Here is a 23391-nt window from a genome sequence, read left to right as displayed (position 1 = left end):
CATAAAAAACAGTTTTAGAAATCCGCCAAAACAATTTTCAGGCTCAGTTCAGATTGGAAGTATAAATCTTGTTGTTCTCGAATTACCTCAAAGAGCAACATTAATTAGAATGAAGAAGAACAATTCAATCAACAGCACCGGATAAGAGCAGACTAAACAAGAGATCAGAACTAAATGCCATTCTTCTGAGGGATGATGCAGGGATGGGATTGGGGAGGACGTACGAGGTGGTTGTAAAAGAGCAGAAGAAGAAAACTAAATTTGATCGGAAGATTGCAATGCACTTCTAATTTTATCGCTACAGAATTAACTATTGTAATCCCTATTCGTGCAGGTGCATAGCAGTCTATTTGAAAAGCAGTGTATTTGTGTCAATTCATGATTGATGCTGAGTGATTGCTGTTTGACAAAAAAAACGAGGGGCCGGGGTACGACGCTCCCCTCCCTCGTGGATTCTTTCCCCTCGCCTCCTGAAGGATCCACCCTTTGGTACTATTACTCGACATCCAATTTCGGCCGACCGATCCAAAAATTTACCTAAAACATGTCTGCGGGGCAAAACATTTTAAAAACATTTTGCGCAGTATCGGGCCTTCACGGTGTTTTAGGAGAGCGCAAAAAATCGATTCGATTGACCTAATAAAGGTGGTTGGTTGAGCATAAAAATCATTACTTTCTGAAACCACCGAACGCTCTCGAGAAAATGACAGATTTTCCCCTGATAGGAACAGTTTTTTAGAAGAAAATAACGGAATATTCAATTATTTGACTCTCTCTGATTTTTGCAGTAGCAGGCACATTTTCACTCTGTACACCAGTAATTTGGCAAATAATAGGCATTTGGTCTTTTGCTTCGTCTTCAAGTGCTGATATTGGTTGACAAAAACGAAAACGGTTAGCCGAATGTACCAAAAACCTTATTCGTCCCCCTCAAAAATTCGACCCCCTGCCGACCCAAAGGATCCCCGCTATCAGTAAAAAGAGAAAATAATAGATTATAATGGATTTTTATTGTCAGTCTCTGAAAAAACTGATCGCTCATAAAATACTATTTTTAATTTGAGCTTAGGACTTAAATAATTTTCAATTTAAATAAAAATTTTTGCTAGGGAGCAGGTGAAAGGGGGGGGGGGGGATCGGTCACCTGGTTCGTAATAAATTTTGGCCAAATTCTTGTATACTCTCTAAAAGCTCCAAGTTAAAAAGGCATTTTACCTGCGATGTGCAGAAAGTTGTGTGAGTAGTTGACCTAAAATGTGACCTTGTGAACTGTTGACCTAATATCCATAAGAGCAAACATAATTATTGATTAATGATAAAAATACATATGAGAAAATCTACGGACCGGGTCTGCAAAATTGACAGCGAACCGGGTATTTTGATCCACTAAGTCGGAGAACGGACAACGGTAGGCCGCAAACTGCCAATAAATAGTTCGCCCGATTCAACCCAGGACATAAGTTCTTTAAATTGATGTGACTCAAGCTAATTTTCCTAAAGTTAGTTACAGATCGAATTGAAAGTTATCGCTTTATGTATTTGATATGACAAGGGGAGGGGACTGGGCGTGGGTAAAAAGCATTCTTTTTAGTTTAAACTACTTGGTAAAAAGCTTTCAAATAACCAGAATTTTGCTCTGATACGAGCAGTCGTGTTGATTGTAATGCAAAGATAATGCTCGATATATGTTTTCAAATTTTTTATATAATCAAATCAATTTTCCTGCAGTAGCTGGGTCTGTTTTGCAAAATATTCATTAGAGCTGTGCCAAAGCAACAACAAGAAAGCAAAAACTGTTATTCCATACTAAAAATACTGGAAATATTTTCATCCTGTTTTTTTATACCCTTTTCACTCCAAAAATATAATTCACAAGTCATTTGGGATCATTAGTTTTGTTTCTGACTTGACATGCATAGCAATGGCCATTTATGCGGGCGTCTCGGAAATTCTTTTCCAGTAAGTTGAAAATGAACTGATCTCCACGAGAGCTAACGCAATCAATGATTAGTGTTATGAATAATCATCAGAAAATCTATATAATCTAATAGTCCGGAGTGGCTCACTCATAGAGTTAGTTCAGATAAGGTACATCATTTGTTCGTCATGCTATCTTATTTTCGGCCGGATAGATTCGTGCAACTTCTAAGTCGAATACCAATCTCAATCTTACTCTTTTATCTCCTAGTCTCAATAGATCTAGAGTATACTGGTATTTGCGAGTTAGATATCAGGAACTATCTTGAAGGAGAACAACTGTCTTCTAAGTTATAATTATTTTACTCTGTTGCTGAAACTAAGAAAAATTGTAATTGTTAGCTATGGATCATGAGTGGTTAGTTAGAAATATTTTATAGAAATAGTCTTATCAATAAAATAATTGGATATAAATTCTAGTGTTAAACTGGTTCCACTCATTTGGGGCTTAGAAAGCTTTAAGTTTTAATGTTTATTTCAGCCATGGCTGGATGGAGAGGTTTCTTGTTTCTTTGGGTAGTCTCTTTTTGAAACAGTGACTGTTGTTCGTATTTTGGAGTAGTTGTTTTCATTGAGAGAAGGGGGACAGTTGTTCGTTTTCCAGAAGTGGGACTGATATATCCTAGATTTTCTTGAGCTATCGTGTTAGGATTTCAGATTTATGCAACATACTGATAATGATGTGTTGATTTCGTTTAGCTAGAGAGAGTATACGTGCAAGATAGAGTTTGATTTTTTTTATGTGAAGCGCCAAGTGACTAGGATCCGTATGTGAAGTCAGCATCGAGTTGGCCATTGTTCTTCTTCAATGGGTACCTTTGTTACGATGATGGGCCTATACTTTAAATCCTGTGAGGGTTTTGACTACGGCAAAAAACCAAAAGATTTGCAATTCTTAAGTCGGAAGGTCGTCGATTTTTCATCTCCCTTTGCTGCTCGTTCCTCTTGCTCTAAGAAATCTTGCATTTTATTTTGCATATTTATATCTATATCTTGTTAGTGAGGTCAGTTTTAGTATTAATGATATTTAATAGTTGTTTTCGCAAAAGCTTTTATGTTTAGTTCCGGTTTTTTTAGAGAGTCGCAATAGATTGTGTTTTGATTTTCTTTGAGTTTTTTGTGTTTCCAGTGGTTTTAATAAAACCTGGTAGTGGGTTTCAAAAGAATAATTTATCCATTTTTAATCAATTATAATCTGGTTTGCGACCGTGGGACTTTTTTGATACAAGCGGTTGGTTTTGTGGCATTAGTAAGCTGCGTTGGTTATTTTAAGCGTACTTAGAAATCCTTCCAGCCGGGTTCGAGGAAAGTTTGAAACTTGTGAAAACAAATTACAGTTGTTGTCAGTTAGCTTCTGAAACTGGAGTTAATTTATTTAACAATTCTATGTGGGCGAGTTACTTGATTTTGATAGAAAGAGAGCGAGAAATCAAGGAGAGTAAAGAGAAATAGTCTTAGAAAAAGAAGCACTTTTGAGCTGCGCCGTCGAGTGTGGTTTGAATCCCTGCTGAACATCTATGTATCCAATTTTGATGGAGCGATGTTTTTATTGGTTCTGGACCTATGTTTAATTCTTTTTTGCTGTAACTGCATTTAGGTAGTCTTCTACCGAATATTCAGGGTGTTCCTGTGAACATCTTGAGTGGTTTAGTAGATGTGACAGGTGGTCCACCCATAAAGTATGGATTCATTGTCATTTGAAGTGAATCTGCTGTGTTTGTTTTTTGGATAAAATTTGTAAGTGGAATTTTGTAATTTCTTGTTGTTGTATACATTATGGTAACAGAACTTTATTTTGCATTAATTAAGATTGGTAACCGTGAGTGTTTATATAGTTTTGTGATTGGATATTATTATTTAGTTGTGCCAAATAATGTCGTTCAGGAAGGTGTTGTTGTGTTTGACGTGTTTGTTATGAGTTCATGTGTTCATGTAGGGTTCAAAAATATCTGGTTGATAAATATTATCTAGTCAGTCAACATTTTTCCAGCTAGTTTATTGTGGAACATTATTGTACTGTTGTTGGTTTTGGTCGAAGCAATCTTCATCTTCAGAACAGTTTGGTTGACTTCTTGTGAACTGCTTGTTTGTTGGATTTTTTTTTTTTTTTGAAAAAGTGATTATTTTTCGGTGGCGTCTGTTAGAATCTTATGTATTTCGCTAAAAAATAATAATTGAGATACTGGTTTTGGTATTTGTTGGGTGTAATTATGTTCCCGAGATTGTTTTTCCGTTGTATAAAATGGTTTTACTATTGGGTTGCTAATGTTATTCTTTGCAAAAAACTCATAATTAAGATTTGTGAAAACATTTTTGCTCACATGTTTTTGTTTGTTAGGCTGTCGTATTTTAGTTATTTATCTATTTGTTTGATATTCCATGTGGGGTTAATTTGGAACATCGGATGGTTTGATTGTTGAATGTAGTGTTGTATGAGGGAAGAGAGTATTTTTTTATGTGGTGTTGTGAGTGGTGGACGAATTGAGGAAACACTTTGTTGTATTGTTGTAGGTATTGTTTCTACCATTTCTTCGTTTACAAACTGTGATGGGCTTGAATATCCTGTTGTGTCAGGTTTCTAGTTCACTTAAGTGTTTCCTGTGTTTTTGTAAATGTTGAATTTAAACTATCATTACTTGTCCTATCAATAAAAATTGTGTTATAATTTAAGGGTGTGGTGTCAAGGGTGAGTGGAATTACTCTTAGGTAATCCTTGTGTACAGAGACAGTGACAATTGCTTCACTTTATATGAAAAAAAATGTACATGAAACCATTCAGAGTCCCATATATAATATGTTTGGTCTGCTTATATTATTTCAGCGTCTGAAGTTTGTGGTCGGGAATTTTTCTTGCTGTTGAGATTAAATCTAATTTGTGTTGAAAAAAAAATCTATTATGAATCATGCTAGCGTTCTTTGTAGGTCAACTTTCACTACCTGTGATATTTCTTTATCGGTGAGTGTTTCACAAATTGAATCTAAAAATTGCGAGAAAATATTGATTTCTTGTCTTACTAATGCATACCGAGATGTTTAAGGTGGTTATACATGAAATACTTCGTTTGATTCTAAATTAGAAATGTAACTATAATTGATAGAGATTACATCATTTGTGAGTTTGCTCTGTGTGAGCTTTGTTGTAGAATATTCTTGGTATTTTGCATGAACACTTTTGAGAAATCAAATTTTATGTCATCTGTTTGTATTCGTTGTGGTGTTTGATGTGTTTGAGATGATAAATTTTCGATAGTAATTATTCCGTAATATGAAGTGATATTATTGATGCCTGGTAGATAGTGATCGATTATTTGTCTTCTCAGGTATGTTTCAGGAAATTATTATTTTTATGGGCTCTTTCCTTTTTCCAGCCAACTTGCAACTAATTTATGTTAAAATTATACTTGTCCTCTAGCGGGATAATTTTTTGGGTGAATGACAAAAAAGAGAATAGTATTATCATCAAAATTTTTGTCGTATTGAATCATTTTTTGTGCTGTATTACGGTTAATGTGTAACTTTCAACATGTCTTATTGGTTGATTCCAATTATAGACTCTTATTAGTTTGCGAAGGTATGAAAATTTTCTTCTGCCTTTACCTTTTTTAGACGCTGGTGTTGTAAATTTGGACTCAGAAAAATATTTTTGGTCGTTTATTGGCTTATTTTTGTTCTCAATTAAATCTCCAAGATTTTGAAGTTTTTGGATTGTAGTTGTATCAGATTCCGGAACTGCGTTTAGTGTTTTGGAAAAATTTTGATCAAAATATTTTGTTTTGTCTTTGCCTTCTTTCTTGTTTTTTTTATCGATCTGATAAATCCTATTTTTTGTCTATGTGGTGTAATTACAAGATCGTATCTTTCGTTTTGAATTAAACAATTGTGGAGTACTGTTGTTTGTTTGTTTCCTAAATTATCTCTCGACATAAGGGTTAGAGTGATTGTTGCAAAATCCGGGAGTTTTACCTCTCCTAAACTGTTAATTCTTACGATCTTTGTCAAGTTATCCTTATTTTGGGACTTAGATTGTTGAGTGTAGACAGGTTGGAGAGAGAGTTTATCAATTCTTAGGAGTGAATTTGTACTTACTCGGTGGTTAAGTTTTAACTTAAGAAAAACTTATTTAATCTTACCTAGGGTTGTGATTTGTGATCAAGGGTTAGAGAATAGTAAGTCAATCCACAAGATTCAAGTATAATTAGAATACAAGTAGATAGTTAGAAACTATTCTAGATCCTACTAAGCTTATGATTGTTTTAAGCTTGGGTCAACTAAGAAGAGGGGATCAAGTGAAGAATGAGCAACCGAAGTTCTTTACTGTTTATCTTAATTAGAATGGTTAGTTGTTCAAAATATTTTGTTAATCTTGGTTCAGTGATAAGGGTCAGAGACAGAATTGACGTTTGAGGTCTTTAGACATTTTTACTAGGAGGTGGGGAGAACAAAATTGTTCTGATTGGTCAAAGGAAAGCCTTGATGATCAAATTTTCCTTAGATAAATTAAAGTTTAGATTGAATGTTAAAATCAAAGATCTAGGGATAGCCTTGATGAGTTAGTCTTAAAAAATGTTAGATTATTACAAAATTCACTTTGACAATATTTAAGTTTAAGGTTCAAAATTAAAGAAAGATTATAAATTTTGAAAAGGGTTAATGTAAAAATCATAAGTTTAATGGATTTTTGTCTTCAAATGGTTATGGTTATGGTTTATATGGGGAAACAAGGACGCTTGATTGTGCGAGGATGAGAATGTGAATCCTTGAGAAGCAGGGAACTTCTTACAAATTTAAAACTAACTTGAAACTATCTTCTATTTATTTTTTTTTTCTATTTTTTTATATAATCAAATCAATTTTCCTGCAGTAGCTGGGTCTGTTTTGCAAAATATTCATTAGAGCTGTGCCAAAGCAACAACAAGAAAGCAAAAACTGTTATTCCATACTAAAAATACTGGAAATATTTTCATCCTGTTTTTTTATACCCTTTTCACTCCAAAAATATAATTCACAAGTCATTTGGGATCATTAGTTTTGTTTCTGACTTGACATGCATAGCAATGGCCATTTATGCGGGCGTCTCGGAAATTCTTTTCCAGTAAGTTGAAAATGACCTGATCTCCACGAGAGCTAACGCAATCAATGATTAGTGTTATGAATAATCATCAGAAAATCTATATAATCTAATAGTCCGGAGTGGCTCACTCAAATAGTAATTTCAGATAAGGTACATCATTTTTTCGTCACGCTACCTTACTTTCGGCCGGATAGATTCGTGCAGCTTCTTAGTCTAATGCCAATCTTGTGTACTGGTTTTTGCGAGTTAGATATCAGTAACTATCGCGAAGGAGAACAACTGTCTTCTAAATTATTTGTATTTTAGTCTGCTGCTGAAACTATGAATAGTTTGAGCGGTTTAAATGATTGTAAGTGTTAGTTATGGATCATGATTGATTAGTCAAAAATATTTTTAGAGCTAGTTTTATCAACAAAAATTTGGATATAAATACTACTTTTAAACTGGTTCCAATAATATGCAGAAGTACGCAACTTTTATGTACGTCTATGTAAAAGTCATAACTTATTTCTCTAGAAACGTTTAAAAGTTTTTCTTTAAAAATGATGAATTATGCCAGCCCAGCTTTGCAGTTTCAAAGTACTCACAAGTCACAGTAGTATCTCAGATGATTTTTTGCTTGTTTTTTTTGTTCGTTTGATGGCAGCAGCAACAATTCGCTTCACGTGTACAAACCAATAGTGCTGGTATTAATTTGTGCTTCAAGGAGCTGTTAAGTAGAAAATAATATGATAGAAATCAGATGTGTTAAATTGAAGAGTAAAATTGGCATGATATCCGAGTGTGTCCCAGATGCAGCTATAATTCACGAGTGACAATCTTAGCATCAGGAGACTTCAAACTATAAATCTCCAACAACATATTGTGATCGGACCTTCAGGTATAAATTACGCAGAACAGGCACTTTGTGAGCTATCGAAAAACTTCTCAGTTACGTGGCAGAGAAGCGACAGTTGGGCTGAAAAGTAGCAATGCAATCAACAATTTCGGGACGACAATCAATTTCGGGACAACAATCAAAGTAGCAATGCAATCAACATGGCATGGAACTAGTCACCATTATTTTGGTGGGTGCTGGCACTGGGGATAGGGATGTGGGATGGGGGAGGGGGTTGTTGAGAATAAAATAGAAACTGTAAAAGTAGGACAGTAGAGCTGATTTGATTACTACGGCGCGCAACGAACTCTGCTGCCACATAAATCAGCATAGGTAGCAGTAGCACCACTGTAATGAACGCCAGTTCCTCAAAACTGCCGTTGCAACAGTATGGCGAGAAACGGTTTGGATCTCAATCTGATCAAACAAAATACTTGCGGGGGATATGTATTGTGGATACAGTTAAAAATGATGGTTGTAAAATCTGCTCCAAAAAGAACTTATATTACAAAATATTAGGATTAGCTAAGTTGGCACATTCTGATATTTGTTGAAGGGACGTTTAGCCAGTTTTCACTCATTTTATTAAAAGCTTAAAAAGTGTTTTATTGCAAAACTGTCTCCACGCCTCCTGCGTCTTCGTGTATATTATCTTACCACTTAGTAAAATGATAAAAACGGGATTAAAGTACTGCTCCATTATATTTCAAGTATCCGCAACAACCAATTGAATATTTAACTTGAAAAACATCAAATTGGACTCTTAATAAGAAATCTTGATTGTTCAGTTTTATTGAACGATCAACACATGAATTTTTGCGGGCATTGCTGAAACAATTAATCAGGTTGCTCTAAAAAAATTGATTGCGTGAGTCCGAAAAAAAAAGAGATATTGTATTTTAAATGATTGAATTAGCAGTTATACGCACGTGAATTCTCGAATAAGTTGAGGCCAATTGCAATAGGGCGCCTTTCCGAAAACATAACAATAGCCTCAGAACCTTGTGAGAATTCGACACAATAAAGCTTGTCTCAGTTTTTATTAGGACAAAAAAAACATTTAATTCAAAACGGAAACCAATCGATGGGCTCTGTCTTACGGGTTGAGCACATTTAAGCATAGAGGGTCGGTGTCGTATTAACATCCTTCCCTTATGGGTCGCATATCTAATTTCATCTCAAAAAAAATACAAACGAGCCTGAAAAGTAATTCTATCAATTGCGTCTGTACAGTGTGCGTTTTCTGTACTCGTGACAGGAAATATTGTCTGATTGAGACTTTCATTTTTTATTCATTTATTCAAAAACGATTGATGCCAACTTTTTTACCCGTGCCTCAAAAACTCAAAAATCAGATCAGATCTGCTTAAAATCTTACTTATTTCAGATCTTGTGCAGGTATGATCTATGTTTCATTTGAACACCGGCAGCTCTGTTTCAGTTCCGGAACAGATATGGATTTCGTCAAAAGTCCAGACTTCCAGAGGACCAGAACCAGACTTGCTCATGTGTGGAGCTAGCATGCATAGGTCGGGCCTGGTTCAGACTTGCAGAGATCTGGAGCTGGTTTGCTAAGATATTTACAAAATAAGACCTGAGAGACATGTTTGATCATTTTCAAGAATTTTACCAGTCCTGCTTAGATTTCAAAGTTCATTTCAGTTAAGAACTGGCCAACATGTCACTTCAAGTATTGTTAAAATAAACACACAAAAAGGTAAAAGAAATTAGAAAAGGACCAGGTATTCAAATGTAAAACAAGAAACAATACGGCGGTATGATAACTGAAGGGGATGAAAGTTAAGGTTACACATGAACAAACATAATTGCTGAAAAAAAATTTAATTAAGAAGTGAAATAACAGTTAATTTAGAGCAAGTTGATGAACGCGAAAAGATAAACAAGTATGATTGCTAAAAAGTATTGAACTTCTCATTGAAAGAGTGAAGTTTTGTCACAATTTGTCTTAATATGAAATTAACAAAACTCCGCATAAATGCGAAAAACTTGAGAAGAAATTTTTTTTTAAAGTGAAGTAGAAAAAGCGAATTTGTTTGGATTTTCCAGACTTGATTATGTCTTAACCGGGTCTAAACATATATTTAATGTTTACTCCTACTTTTTGTGAAAAAAAATTACTGCTCAGATCTGCTCATCATAATTTCAGGCCTCTACATCTGGATTGTTTGTGGACACTATTGTAATTTTTGTTTTTTCTTGTGTTTGGGTAGTTTCCAATTACAATAAGTCATCAACTTATAAATAATTTGCCGTTTTTCTGTTTACCCGGTTTGACGTCCATACACCAAAAATGCTTATCATATAATTCCATAAACCAAGTGTATGGAAAAAGGCTTGTCATACAATTTTCATACAATTTGGAAAAATGGTTGAAAAAAGATATAAATTGTTTTCTGCGGCCTTTCGATACAAAGAAAACAGACTAATATTTACCTTGGGGCTGGTCAGGTTATAGTCTGAGCAGCCTAAAGATAAAAATTCGTTGCTTTTTATGAACTTCCAAAAAATTTTTTAGAAGGCTATGTGATGAAACGTTTGCCAGCCATTCGGCGTCCGAAAAAGTTTTCAGAAAAGTTTTTTTCTGTGTTGCATATGACTACAATCTGAATACCTTTCATCCATGGAATAGATTGACTGGTGTTTGAACAAATTGATTGTTCTTGCATTCAGCTTTTTGTATGCATTTCTTGAAACTTTTGAAAAAAACGGCAAAAAAACGGTAGAAATTTAAGAAAATGAACATAGTAAAAAATTGTAAAGATATTTTTCATCATCATTTGCAATACACAACTGTATTCACAGTTACTGTACAACTTGCGCCAGCAAGTGACAATTATGTTAAAATTAGCAACCATGCAACTCTAGAAACCAAACGTCAAAGTCATAAAATTTCAAATAAGTTGTTAATAAAATCGTAATGGTACCAGGGACGGGTCTAGGATTTTCTCAGGGGCAGAATCTTAAAAAGTTCCAAAAAAATTTGTTGATTTTGTAAAGATTATTGTCGTAGGATTTTTTGAGTTCTCCCAAATCACTATAAAGACCCCATTATTTGTCAAAATATTCTGCGCCGCGGTCAAATTTGAAAAAACAGGCCAAAGAAGGGCATTTTTAGGCTTTCGTTTGAAAAATGTCGAACAAAATATGCCTTTTCTCATCGCACGCTGCCCCTCAAAATTTGTATAATTTAGAAAAATTTAGGATATCAACCAGAAAAGGAAAATCAAAATAGTTCAAAGGGGGATCCTTTGAGTCGGTAGTGAGTCGAATATCTGACGGAGGGATGGCCGCCTTCTTCCCCTCTAGATCCGCGGGTGATGGTACTATTTCTATTTAAAAGATTTTGGATGTTTAGAAAACTGAAAAGAAGAAAGCTTTTAATTTTATTTAATCGCAAAATGAAAATCTTTCGAAGAAAATTCCATGATCAATTCCATGAAGTGACAATTTTAAAATGTTTGCCTGGTAGAAAACAGTTTTTCCCACAAACACAAAAAAGCTGAGTTTCTTGTTCTCTCTTTCATTGATCAAGAAGGCAATTGTTTTTCTAATTAGAAATTTTATGAAAATTTTGTCTGTTGTGCTCGATTGTGATCACGAACAAATTTTTATCAAAAGATGCAAAAACTGCAATATAATAAGTCTTCGAATAAAACAAGGATCGCCGATAGAATATTTTGAGCACAGTAATTTTAATACTTTACAAGAAGGAACTGTTTTTTTAGATAGAAAAATTTCAAAAATTTTGTTTTTCATTTTTTTCAGTTTGCATTTTTTTCTCTACTTTACTGTTGTTTCTTTAGAAAAAAATGCACCGAGTGAGTAAATTTTAAAAAACTACAATAAGAGAAATAAAAATAGCTCCAACAAGATCAAATTATATTAGAATTGAACTGTGGAAATTGGTCCCCAGCAAGTTCTTTTAATGTAGTAAAAATATAAAAAATTTCCGACCGAATTTTCACGCCACTGAGAGAGAAAGAGAGTTGGAATCCAAATCACACCTAACGGGGATCTAAGATTCTAAGTTGATGCCACAATTGACTCGTTACCAGTTTTCCTTGAGGTTGTCAAAATTGGCTAGAAACAATTTTAAAAAACATAGCCTTCTAGTTGGAACAGAAACACCAGTTGTAAAAGTCTATAGTTTGTTATGCGCTGAACACAAACATTTTATCCATTTTTTCCTCTGTAGCCGAATTGACAAGTTATAAGTAATTCAATTAAGACTGCTCGTACAAGGGCAAGACCCTTAAAGTGGCAACTGTCTTTTAGAGTGCAAAACCTATGAAATCGATAAGGTTCAAAAAAGCCAATGATAAAAATTGAAAAGGTTTTCGAATTTTCGAAAAACTAACCCAATACCGTGGATCTGTTATCAAATTATTCAAATAAACTAGCACGCCTCAACCCAGTTTGAAACAAATTTTGAGTGGTTTTATTTGTCTTGATAGCTTTACGCTGAAAACTGATTTTTTCTTGCGCTTCAGAGCAGAGGCAAAAACAGTATTGTAACCCCGCACTGAGAAACTTGAGATTAAAATCGATTTAATTCGATATTGAAAAAATACAGCATAAAAAACTATGTACGATAGACAATGTAGATACGGAAATCAATTTGGAATGAACTAAAAGGATTTTTAAGGAAAAAAATTGATTGTTTTGCCTAAAAAATTGATTTGAATCGAATTAAATGGATTTTTGCAATGTAGTAAAATCCATCAAAATCTTAACAAAATCAATTTAAATCAATTTAATCAACTTTTTCTGCTGAAAAACATGCTTTTTGAAAATATTCGCAATTAAGAAATAAACTAGTCAAAATAAAAAATATGTTAAACTATTAAAAACTTTAAACATCACATCAATCAGATTTTGAACACAAAAATGTGCAATAAAACCTGGAAAATTTTGAATATGAATCAGACTTTGAGCCAAAACTATGTTAAAAAACCCTGAACTTGGTCAAAAAAAGTAGATTTTGGAGCACAAAGTATGCATTAAAGCCATAAAAAACATGGATTGAATCAAATTTTTGGCCCAAACTAAATACAAAATCATGAATTTGGTCAAAAAGAATCAGTTTTTAAGCACAAAATTAGGCAATAAAAGCATACAACGCCATCAATATGAATCAGATATTGGGCCAAAACTAAGTTGAATAATCATGAATTTTGTCAAATAAATCAGATTTTGAGCACTAAAATATGCAATGAAACCGCAGAACGTCATCAATATAAATCAAATTTTGGGCCAAAATTAGATAAAAAATCATGAGTTTTGTCAAATAATCAGATTTTGAGCACAAAACTATGCAATAAAACCACAGAACATCATCAATATGAATCAGATTTTGGACCAAAACTATATGAAAAAAAAACTTGAATTTGGTCAAAGTAAATCTAGATCCGCCTCTGTCTTACGACATGCGTTTTTGACCCATATTTTTTTTTGAATTCGAGGACTTATTTAGTTTAGACAAAAACCCTCTCAATTGCAGTTTAAAAACAAAATCTTCAATATTTATCTATTGTTAAAAAAGCACCTCAGAATGATTCTTATTGAGCTTCAATTTTAGAAAAGTTATCGACAAAGTTTCAAGTTTAAAAGAAAGGCTTTTAGTGTAATTAAGGAATTTAAAGCAAATTGATGTTCACTCAAAACAAATCGAGATTCTACAAAATGGCCAACCTTTTAAACGAAAAAACTTACTGTGCCCTTTCAAATCACTTTAACTTTACCAATTCTGGTACCTAGTATTTAAATGCCTCCCCCGTCCTCTCCCACAAACCCTAGTTGATATTCCGATATTTTCAGTCTTTTTTGGTAAATTTTTTTGATATTGCTTGGAGTCGCTTGAGATTTTGGTTGAATTGCTCATTGTAACGAAACGTGACAAAAATTGAGATATTTTTTTCTTCATTTGAACGATTTCCAACTTTTTTGTATTTTATTTGTTGAAAAATGAGTATACAAAGAGTAGGTATAAATTGATATAAATTGATGTAAACCAATTTTCTTGTTACAAAAATTGGATGAAAATGAAATAAAAATAGTTTGACAAAATTTATACTTACAGCGATTTAAAATCGATTGAAATTAGTTTTTTTAAACTAAATTTTCTTTTTAAACTGAATCAATTTTAAATCGATTCAAATCCTATTTTTTTCCGATTCAGATCCTAATTTGTAGATACGGAAATCAATTTGGAATGAACTAAAAGGATTTTTAAGGAAAAAAATTGATTGTTTTGCCTAAAAAATTGATTTGAATCGAATTAAATGGATTTTTGCAATGTAGTAAAATCCATCAAAATCTTAACAAAATCAATTTAAATCAATTTAATCAACTTTTTCTGCTGAAAAACATGCTTTTTGAAAATATTCGCAATTAAGAAATAAACTAGTCAAAATAAAAAATATGTTAAACTATTAAAAACTTTAAACATCACATCAATCAGATTTTGAACACAAAAATGTGCAATAAAACCTGGAAAATTTTGAATATGAATCAGACTTTGAGCCAAAACTATGTTAAAAAACCCTGAACTTGGTCAAAAAAAGTAGATTTTGGAGCACAAAGTATGCATTAAAGCCATAAAAAACATGGATTGAATCAAATTTTTGGCCCAAACTAAATACAAAATCATGAATTTGGTCAAAAAGAATCAGTTTTTAAGCACAAAATTAGGCAATAAAAGCATACAACGCCATCAATATGAATCAGATATTGGGCCAAAACTAAGTTGAATAATCATGAATTTTGTCAAATAAATCAGATTTTGAGCACTAAAATATGCAATGAAACCGCAGAACGTCATCAATATAAATCAAATTTTGGGCCAAAATTAGATAAAAAAATCATGAGTTTTGTCAAATAATCAGATTTTGAGCACAAAACTATGCAATAAAACCACAGAACATCATCAATATGAATCAGATTTTGGACCAAAACTATATGAAAAAAAAACTTGAATTTGGTCAAAGTAAATCTAGATCCGCCTCTGTCTTACGACATGTGTTTTTGACCCATATTTTTTTTTGAATTCGAGGACTTATTTAGTTTAGACAAAAACCCTCTCAATTACAGTTTAAAAACAAAATCTTCAATATTTATCTATTGTTAAAAAAGCACCTCAGAATGATTCTTATTGAGCTTCAATTTTAGAAAAGTTATCGACAAAGTTTCAAGTTTAAAAGAAAGGCTTTTAGTGTAATTAAGGAATTTAAAGCAAATTGATGTTCACTCAAAACAAATCGAGATTCTACAAAATGGCCATCCTTTTAAACGAAAAAACTTACTGTGCCCTTTCAAATCACTTTAACTTTACCAATTCTGGTACCTAGTATTTAAATGCCTCCCCCGTCCTCTCCCACAAACCCTAGTTGATATTCCGATATTTTCAGTCTTTTTTGGTAAATTTTTTTGATATTGCTTGGAGTCGCTTGAGATTTTGGTTGAATTGCTCATTGTAACGACACGTGACAAAAATTGAGATATTTTTTTCTTCATTTGAACGATTTCCAACTTTTTTGTATTTTATTTGTTGAAAAATGAGTATACAAAGAGTAGGTATAAATTGATATAAATTGATGTAAACCAATTTTTTTGTTACAAAAATTGGATGAAAATGAAATAAAAATAGTTTGACAAAATTTATACTTACAGCGATTTAAAATCGATTGAAATTGATTTTTTAAACTAAATTTTCTTTTTAAACTGAATCAATTTTAAATCGATTCAGATCCTATTTTTTTAGGTGTTTGCTACATCAATTGTAGAAAATTGATTTCAATCCATTTCTTGTCAGTACGGGCAGTAAACTGTTGGTGCTACTTTAGACCTTATCAGAGATAAATTCAGACAAGACTGCTCGTATCAGGGTGTAGCCATGAATGTTCCGACTGCCTTTTAAGGTCTAAGGAGCAGTAATAACTTTTTAAAAAATGTAATAAAATAAATTATATTTTTTAAAATTTAAATTAGAGATTTTTTTTGTGAAAATTTTTCCGCCACACGCCATATATAATACAAAGTGATAGATGTCGCTCCTAGTAACAAACCAATTTGGAACGATTGCTAGGACGGATTGAAACTCCGCTTACCCATTAATAGCGAAGAATATATCGCGCGCTAATTCTCCCAAATTGGCCAAAATGGCAATCTTTAAACCCCATAACTTCACAAAAAACGATCACAGATGAAATATTTTCTGAAATTTAAACACTGGACAACAATACCGTTTTAGTAAGAAAAAATCATCAAAAATGGCTAGCTAAAAAGTCGAAATTCGTCTGAAGACAAAAAAACAACCCGAGCACAAATATTTCGTACCTCTCGTTACGAAATTCGGAACAAAAAACAAGTAACAACACTGTTTGAATACTAACGCAGTTCTGTGCTGGTGCTTTTCCGGTCTTCGATAGATCTGATCATTATGAAATGAGAAAAAATGCAGCGATATTAATAAATTGCACAATACATCTCGCCAATTAGGTAAAATTTTGTTCGCCAGATAATAATCCTTACCTATTGCGCTCAAGCTACCATCGTATTACCTCTACGCCACATCCTTTTTGTGACCTTTCTACTGACTGTGTTATATCTGAGACCTCTCAGAGTAAAACATATCATTATTTCACTAGTTAAATTTGAAAAGCAAAGGGATAAATTCAATTTTCATTTCTACAAATAATTTCACAGTTCATTCTTTTGCTAATTATTTGATGATTAAAAATTTAATCAATCAAGAACTGATAACGCTAAATTTCGTTAAGATTGGACCTATGAACACAGATAATCCAGAATTGTTTTTCAATCAATTATTTTTTTTAGTTATGAGCTTCCATTGCTATTGTAATGCTGGAATGGTACTTATTAGCTCTGTGGCATCAATCCGGGCAATTGTATGGTTTCCATTATTTTTTTCTGTCTTAGTAGCAGTTAGAAGGCATTCACAAAATGGTAAATATTGAGATATTTTGAATGCAGACAAAACCGGTTTTGTGTTTTAAGATCTGGATGGACCACTTAGACAAAAAACACAACAACTTCGAATGTAGTGAAGTGGCACAACATTTTACAATTGAATTTGCTGTTAATTTTTTTCTGCTGTTTTATCGAGGCGGTGCTAAAGCCTTTATTCTGGCAATTCTGAAAAAAAAATGCATAGAATCGGACAATTCAGAACAATTAACAAAAAGGGAACAAATGTCAAGCTGAGTTTTTTGCCAAAGTGGAACCATTTTAAAACTAGTATTTATATCCAATTATACTATTGATAAAACTATCTCTATAAAAAATTTCTAACTAAACAATCATGATCCATAACTAACACTTACAATTATTTGTAACGCTGAAACTATTCATAGTTTCAGCAACAGAAAAAAATAAATTTAACTTAGAAGACAGTTGTTCTCAGTGCAGTAGAATGAAAAGAATAGTCGAGACAGGGGTTTGAGTCAAGCACATATTCGAAACATACCTCGAGCAAGGTAAAAAACTACTTCGATCTCGGTCGAAACATACCTCGAGCATTTACCTCGCTCACTTTACCTTTCGGCTTGCAAAGTCAATTACATGTAAGTGCTCGAACGAAAAAAAATAATCGACACTGAGGTTTGGGTCGATCACATTTTCAAAACTTAACTCGAGCAGGGGTCGAGCACAGTCGAGCACGGTCAAGTACAATCAAGCACGTTCGAGCACATTCGAGCACGTTCGACACATATCTCGAGCTTGGTCGAAACATACTGCGAGTGAGGTCAAAATAGACCTCGAGCACAATCAAAACATTCGTCGAGCACGGTCGAAATATACCTCGGGCACAATCGAAACATACATCGAGCACGGTCGAAGCATACCTCGAGCACGATCAAAACGTACCTCGAGCACGGTCGACACATACCTCGAGCACAATTGAAACATACCTCGAGCACGGTTGAAGCATACCTCGAGCAAGGTCAAAGCATACCTCGAGCACGATCAAAATATACCTCGAGCACGGTCGAAACGTACTTCGAGCACAATCGAAACACACCTCAAGCACAGTCGAAGCATAACTCGAGCACGGTCGAAACATAACTCGAGCACGATCGAAACATACCTCGAGCACCGTCAAAACATACCTCGAGCACGATCGAAACATACCTTGGGCACAATTGAAACATACATCGACCACGGTCGAAGCATTACCTCGAGCACGATCAAAACGTACCTCGAGCACGGTCGAAGCATACCGCGAGCAAGGTCAAAGCATACCCCGAGCACAGTCGAAGCATAACTCGAGCACGGTCGAAACACACCTCGATTTCGGTCGAAACGTACCTCGAGCACCGTCAAAACATACCTCGAGCTCGATCGAAACATACCTCGAACAGATACTACGCTCACTTTACCTTTCTACTTGGAAAGTCAAGCACATGTAGGTGCTCGACCGAAAAAAAATACCCGAGACAGGAGCTTGTCTCGAGCTTAAATTCAAAACATAACTCGAGCATGATCGAGCACCGTCGAGGATGGTCAAAGCACACCTCGAGCATAGTCGAAATGAGTTTTGTCGGGTTTTCTGCTCGCATACATACATACATACATACATACATACATACATACAAAAAACGAACATATATACATATATAAATAAATATATTAGGCAAAGTAGGTGAATCAAAAGAATTCACAAATCCAATTTTCTCTCCTTTTGAGACTTTTGTCACCAGCTGCTTTTCCGGGACGCGTTACCAGAACCATGTCCAAACTTTGTGGGTTGTGCCGCATCCGGACTCAGACCAAAATTGCATAGTCGCGCCGAGAGTTTGAGTCTAGAAAGTCGGGAAATGATGAGCGCCGTGTCTCACGGTAGTCTGGACACATACCTCGAGCACAATTGAAACATACCTCGAGCACGGTTGAAGCATACCTCGAGCAAGGTCAAAGCATACCTCGAGCACGATCAAAATATACCTCGAGCACGGTCGAAACGTACTTCGAGCACAATCGAAACATACCTCAAGCACAGTCGAAGCATAACTCGAGCACGGTCGAAACATAACTCGAGCACGATCGAAACATACCTCGAGCACCGTCAAAACATACCTCGAGCACGATCGAAACATACCTTGGGCACAATTGAAACATACATCGACCACGGTCGAAGCATTACCTCGAGCACGATCAAAACGTACCTCGAGCACGGTCGAAGCATACCGCGAGCAAGGTCAAAGCATACCCCGAGCACAGTCGAAGCATAACTCGAGCACGGTCGAAACACACCTCGATTTCGGTCGAAACATACCTCGAGCACCGTCAAAACATACCTCGAGCTCGATCGAAACATACCTCGAACAGATACTACGCTCACTTTACCTTTCTACTTGGAAAGTCAAGCACATGTAGGTGCTCGACCGAAAAAAAATACCCGAGACAGGAGCTTGTCTCGAGCTTAAATTCAAAACATAACTCGAGCATGATCGAGCACCGTCGAGGATGGTCAAAGCACACCTCGAGCATAGTCGAAATGAGTTTTGTCGGGTTTTCTGCTCGCATACATACATACATACATACATACATACATACAAAAAACGAACATATATACATATATAAATAAATATATTAGGCAAAGTAGGTGAATCAAAAGAATTCACAAATCCAATTTTCTCTCCTTTTGAGACTTCTGTCACCAGCTGCTTTTCCGGGACGCGTTACCAGAACCATGTCCAAACTTTGTGGGTTGTGCCGCATCCGGACTCAGACCAAAATTGCATAGTCGCGCCGAGAGTTTGAGTCTAGAAAGTCGGGAAATGATGAGCGCCGTGTCTCACGGTAGTCTGGACATACTGAAATTCGGTCGCGAAAATCTGGACATGCCAAAAATTGGTCGCAAAAATTTAGAAATGGATCGCGAAAGTCTGGACCAACATTTTCTAGACTTTCGCGACCAATGTTTGGTATGCCCAAACTTTCGCCACCCTTAATTTGCTCAATTACCTCAACTTTGATCGAGCACTTGAAAATGGTCGAGCCCATTTTTTGTGGTCGAGACATTTGAAAAACATCTTGCTCAAGTCGAGCACGGTCGATCAGATTATTTGCGGTCGAGACAGGTAGAAAATTATCTTGCTTGGGTCGAGCATGATTAAGTATATTTTTGGTCGAATACGGTCGAAATTTTTTTTTGATTGGGTCGAGCACATTTTTTTTCGGTCGAGCACGGTCGAAACATATTTTTCTTAGGTCGCGCGCGATGGAGCATCTATTTTTCAGTCGAGCATGGTCGAAACATACCTTGCTTGGATCGAGCATGGTCGAGCCTGTTTGTTTCGGTCGAGCAGGGTCGAAACATACCGAATTTTGATCAAGACTGCAATTTTGATATCTAGCAGAACATTAAGCCGAACTTTTTTGACACCTGAATAATAATCGACAAAAATAACTCGAACTACAACTGAAAAAAAAATTCAAGCAATACAGCACTCACTTCGTATCTGAATTTGCGGAAAATTCTTCCAAAGTAAAAAGTTCTTTCCCGTCTCTAGTCTTCAGCAAAACACAAATAAAAATAAAATTTTTCCTATAACAAAGTTATGAAAAAAAAACATTTACAGGTGGCAAGAAAATCAAATTAAGTGTTATATAAAAAGTTTCCGATTAATGCAGTTCGTTTAGTAAGTATAAAAATTACGAACTGCGAAAGATAAAAATTTTCAAACTCACCAGAAAACACGGAAGTTTAGAATGACATATTAAATTTTATATCATATAAAAATGGTTGTTTTTTTTTCTGTTCAAATATCAGAAATGACTCTGCTCAATGTGCAAAGGACGGAATCGTCATTCAGTCGTTCTTACATTCAGTGTATTTTTTGAATGAAGATACAAGAAAGTTGGTTTGAAATTGTCACCAAACAAATGAACAGATAATAGAGCCAGCAGACTAAATTCATGGGGCAAATGCATTCAATTTGTTCAATATGACCAAAATGTAGCCTGAAAAATGTTGCTGATCAAATTGGTCTTGAGGGAAGGAATATAAAATGTAGTATTCAATAAACAGTTGTTACTACAGCTCACCAGTTTGTTGTAACAAACCCCACAAAACCCCACAGTCATAATAATAATTGGCCTGTGCTCAAAAGGGGGCGATTACCTTGAATACAGAACAAAACATCCGTTTTAGGATCCGTTTCAATACCAGTGGCAAAAATCGTTTTGGGTTAATCGGTGCTTAACTGGGTAAAGTTTTCATGATTATTTCGTTGAACTAGATAAACCCTACCTGACAAGGGCGAAAGCGCTAGAGAAATTACTCCACGGAGTTGAGCCGATGACCTCCAAACTTGAAATCTTGCTTCGCAGGCGATCTGAAGTGGCCGATTAAATAAAAAATGAGTCTTAGGCCAAACTAACTGACCGATAGAGACGACTTGATTTATGGGAGAAAAGTAATGATGGAAACTGTAGGTGACCAGAAATAAGCGAGGTGTTGACAGGAATTTAGACACGGGAGGGATCAAAAGATTTGAAAACAAATCTCTGCTTCCATTAAATATTTGATTAGTTCTCGGACTTCGCTAATTTGAAAAAGATTTAATTTTGAAATAAGCTCTTTCCATTGGAGGTCTCATTGATAATTAATATGCATTTCTATCAATAAAAACTGAACACCAGGAAGCTAAATTGAAAACCAATTTCGTAATCCCAAGACAATTGAAAGCAAAATTTATCTACCTAGCTCTAGTAAAACTAAATGAGCCAATCAATATAAACTGAGCCAATTCAAAATGGTTGAGTGAGAACAAAAAAAAACAGATCAAGTAGATCTGAAAAACTTTTGATTTCGGTTCCCTCTTTTGATTCTCTATTCTCTCTAGGAGACGCTAATGGACTGTTTTGATCTGAGAACGGTTGCCACCCGTCGCAAAATTATTGCCTGGAAGGTGCATGAGGTGTTTAAGAAAAGGCTGCTGTGCTCCTATATTTGAAACCAGCCTCGAAAATGTACCCACAGTTCTTCTGTTTCCTTTGACAATTTCAAGCCTGAGATATTTTCCCTAATTAGTACGGCCTTGTGATCAATTAAAATTTAAGCACAATGCTCAGTGTCTGTTGAGCCTGCCCGAAGCTATGCTTAGAGGGTTATCTGAGATGAGATTGAATTCGATTTTAGTGAAATAATTTTTCTCGAGAGGGTGTTATCAAATGAGACACTGCATGTCAGACAGGAAGGATTAAATTGCAATTTTGATATTCAATTTAACTACAAAAACCGGTCCTAAAAAAATCGACAAAAAACAAGTCTACTTGTATCAGGTCGAAGTCCTTAAAATTCAGATGCCCTAACAAGTCTACGTACTAGTACTTGAATGAAATTTTTTTAAAAAAAGTTTTAAAACTAGCTTCTTACGAAAAAAAAAATTCACACCACGCGCCAGCTGAAAGATAAAATAAATGTTAAAAGTCTGTTAACGTAAAACGAGATGGCTTGTATTGAGGCGAAGCACTGAATATTCCGACTGCCTTTTAAGATATCTGAAGCAGTGTTTGCTTTTTTTGAAAGTCATCTATTTTTTTGGACAATCGGAACATTCAAGGGGTTGTCTTGATACCAGCAGTCCTGCTTGCATATAGCACAGTAATGAAGAGACCGAATAGCATGCATCAATTCAATTTGGAACGATTTCTATGACGAAAATAAATATCCGCCCACGAGTTATTACCGTAAATTATATCACGTATTAATTGTTGCAAATTGGCTGAATTGAAAAGCTTAATACCCTCGTATTCATACAAAACCTGAAAACAGGTAGTTTTTTTTCAAATTTGCGGTCAGAATGGCTAATTAAAAACTCAAAAATTGTCTGGAAAAAGCAATCTCGAGCCCAAATTTTTACCCGGAAAGGACATAAAGTGTTTAAAAAAGTCTGCTGGTGCTCCTACTTTTGAAACCAGTCTCGAAAACATACCTACTATTCTTGTGTTTCCTATGAAAATTTCAAGCCTGAAATATTTGCCCTAATTAACTAGCCCCACACAGATCAGAAATCGACAAAAAACAAGTCTAATTGTATCAGGTCGAATTCCTTAAAATTCAGACGCCCTAACAAGTCCAGGAACTAGTACTTGAATGAAATTTTTTTTTTTTTTAAATTGAAAACTAGCTTCTTGCGAAAAAAAAATTACACCACGCGCCAGCTGAAAGATAAAATAAATTTTAAAAGTCTGTTAACGTATAACGAGATTGCTTGTATTGGGGCAAAGCACTGAATATTCCGACTGCCTTTTAAAAAATTTGAAGCAGTGTTTGCTTTTTTTGAAACGTTATGTTGAGTAAAAATTGATAAATGATTCGAAGAAAGTAAAGAATATATATGCTCGGGGTGATTTTTTTGTTAACTACTGCTAAAATAGAAACCGACAAATACAAACTACTTGTATCAGGTCGAAGCCC

The 23391-nt window shown here is 34.7% G+C and overlaps 1 protein-coding gene across 1 annotated transcript in view; it reads right to left on the bottom strand.

The window, feature by feature from the left end:
- LOC134856787 (adenosine receptor A3-like) overlaps positions 1-21695 on the bottom strand; it is a 108821-nt gene extending 87126 nt beyond the window's left edge. Inside the window, exon 1 of the mRNA XM_063873062.1 lies at positions 20658-21695. The gene's annotated coding sequence lies outside the window, so the exon portion shown is untranslated. The remainder of the gene's footprint in view (positions 1-20657) is intronic.
- Positions 21696-23391: the final 1696 nt, after the last annotated feature.

This window comes from Symsagittifera roscoffensis, chromosome 1 (genome assembly GCF_963678635.1).
Source record: "Symsagittifera roscoffensis chromosome 1, txSymRosc1.1, whole genome shotgun sequence".
Lineage (NCBI taxonomy): Eukaryota > Metazoa > Xenacoelomorpha > Acoela > Convolutidae > Symsagittifera > Symsagittifera roscoffensis.
This window is presented reverse-complemented; position numbering and strand designations above follow the sequence as displayed.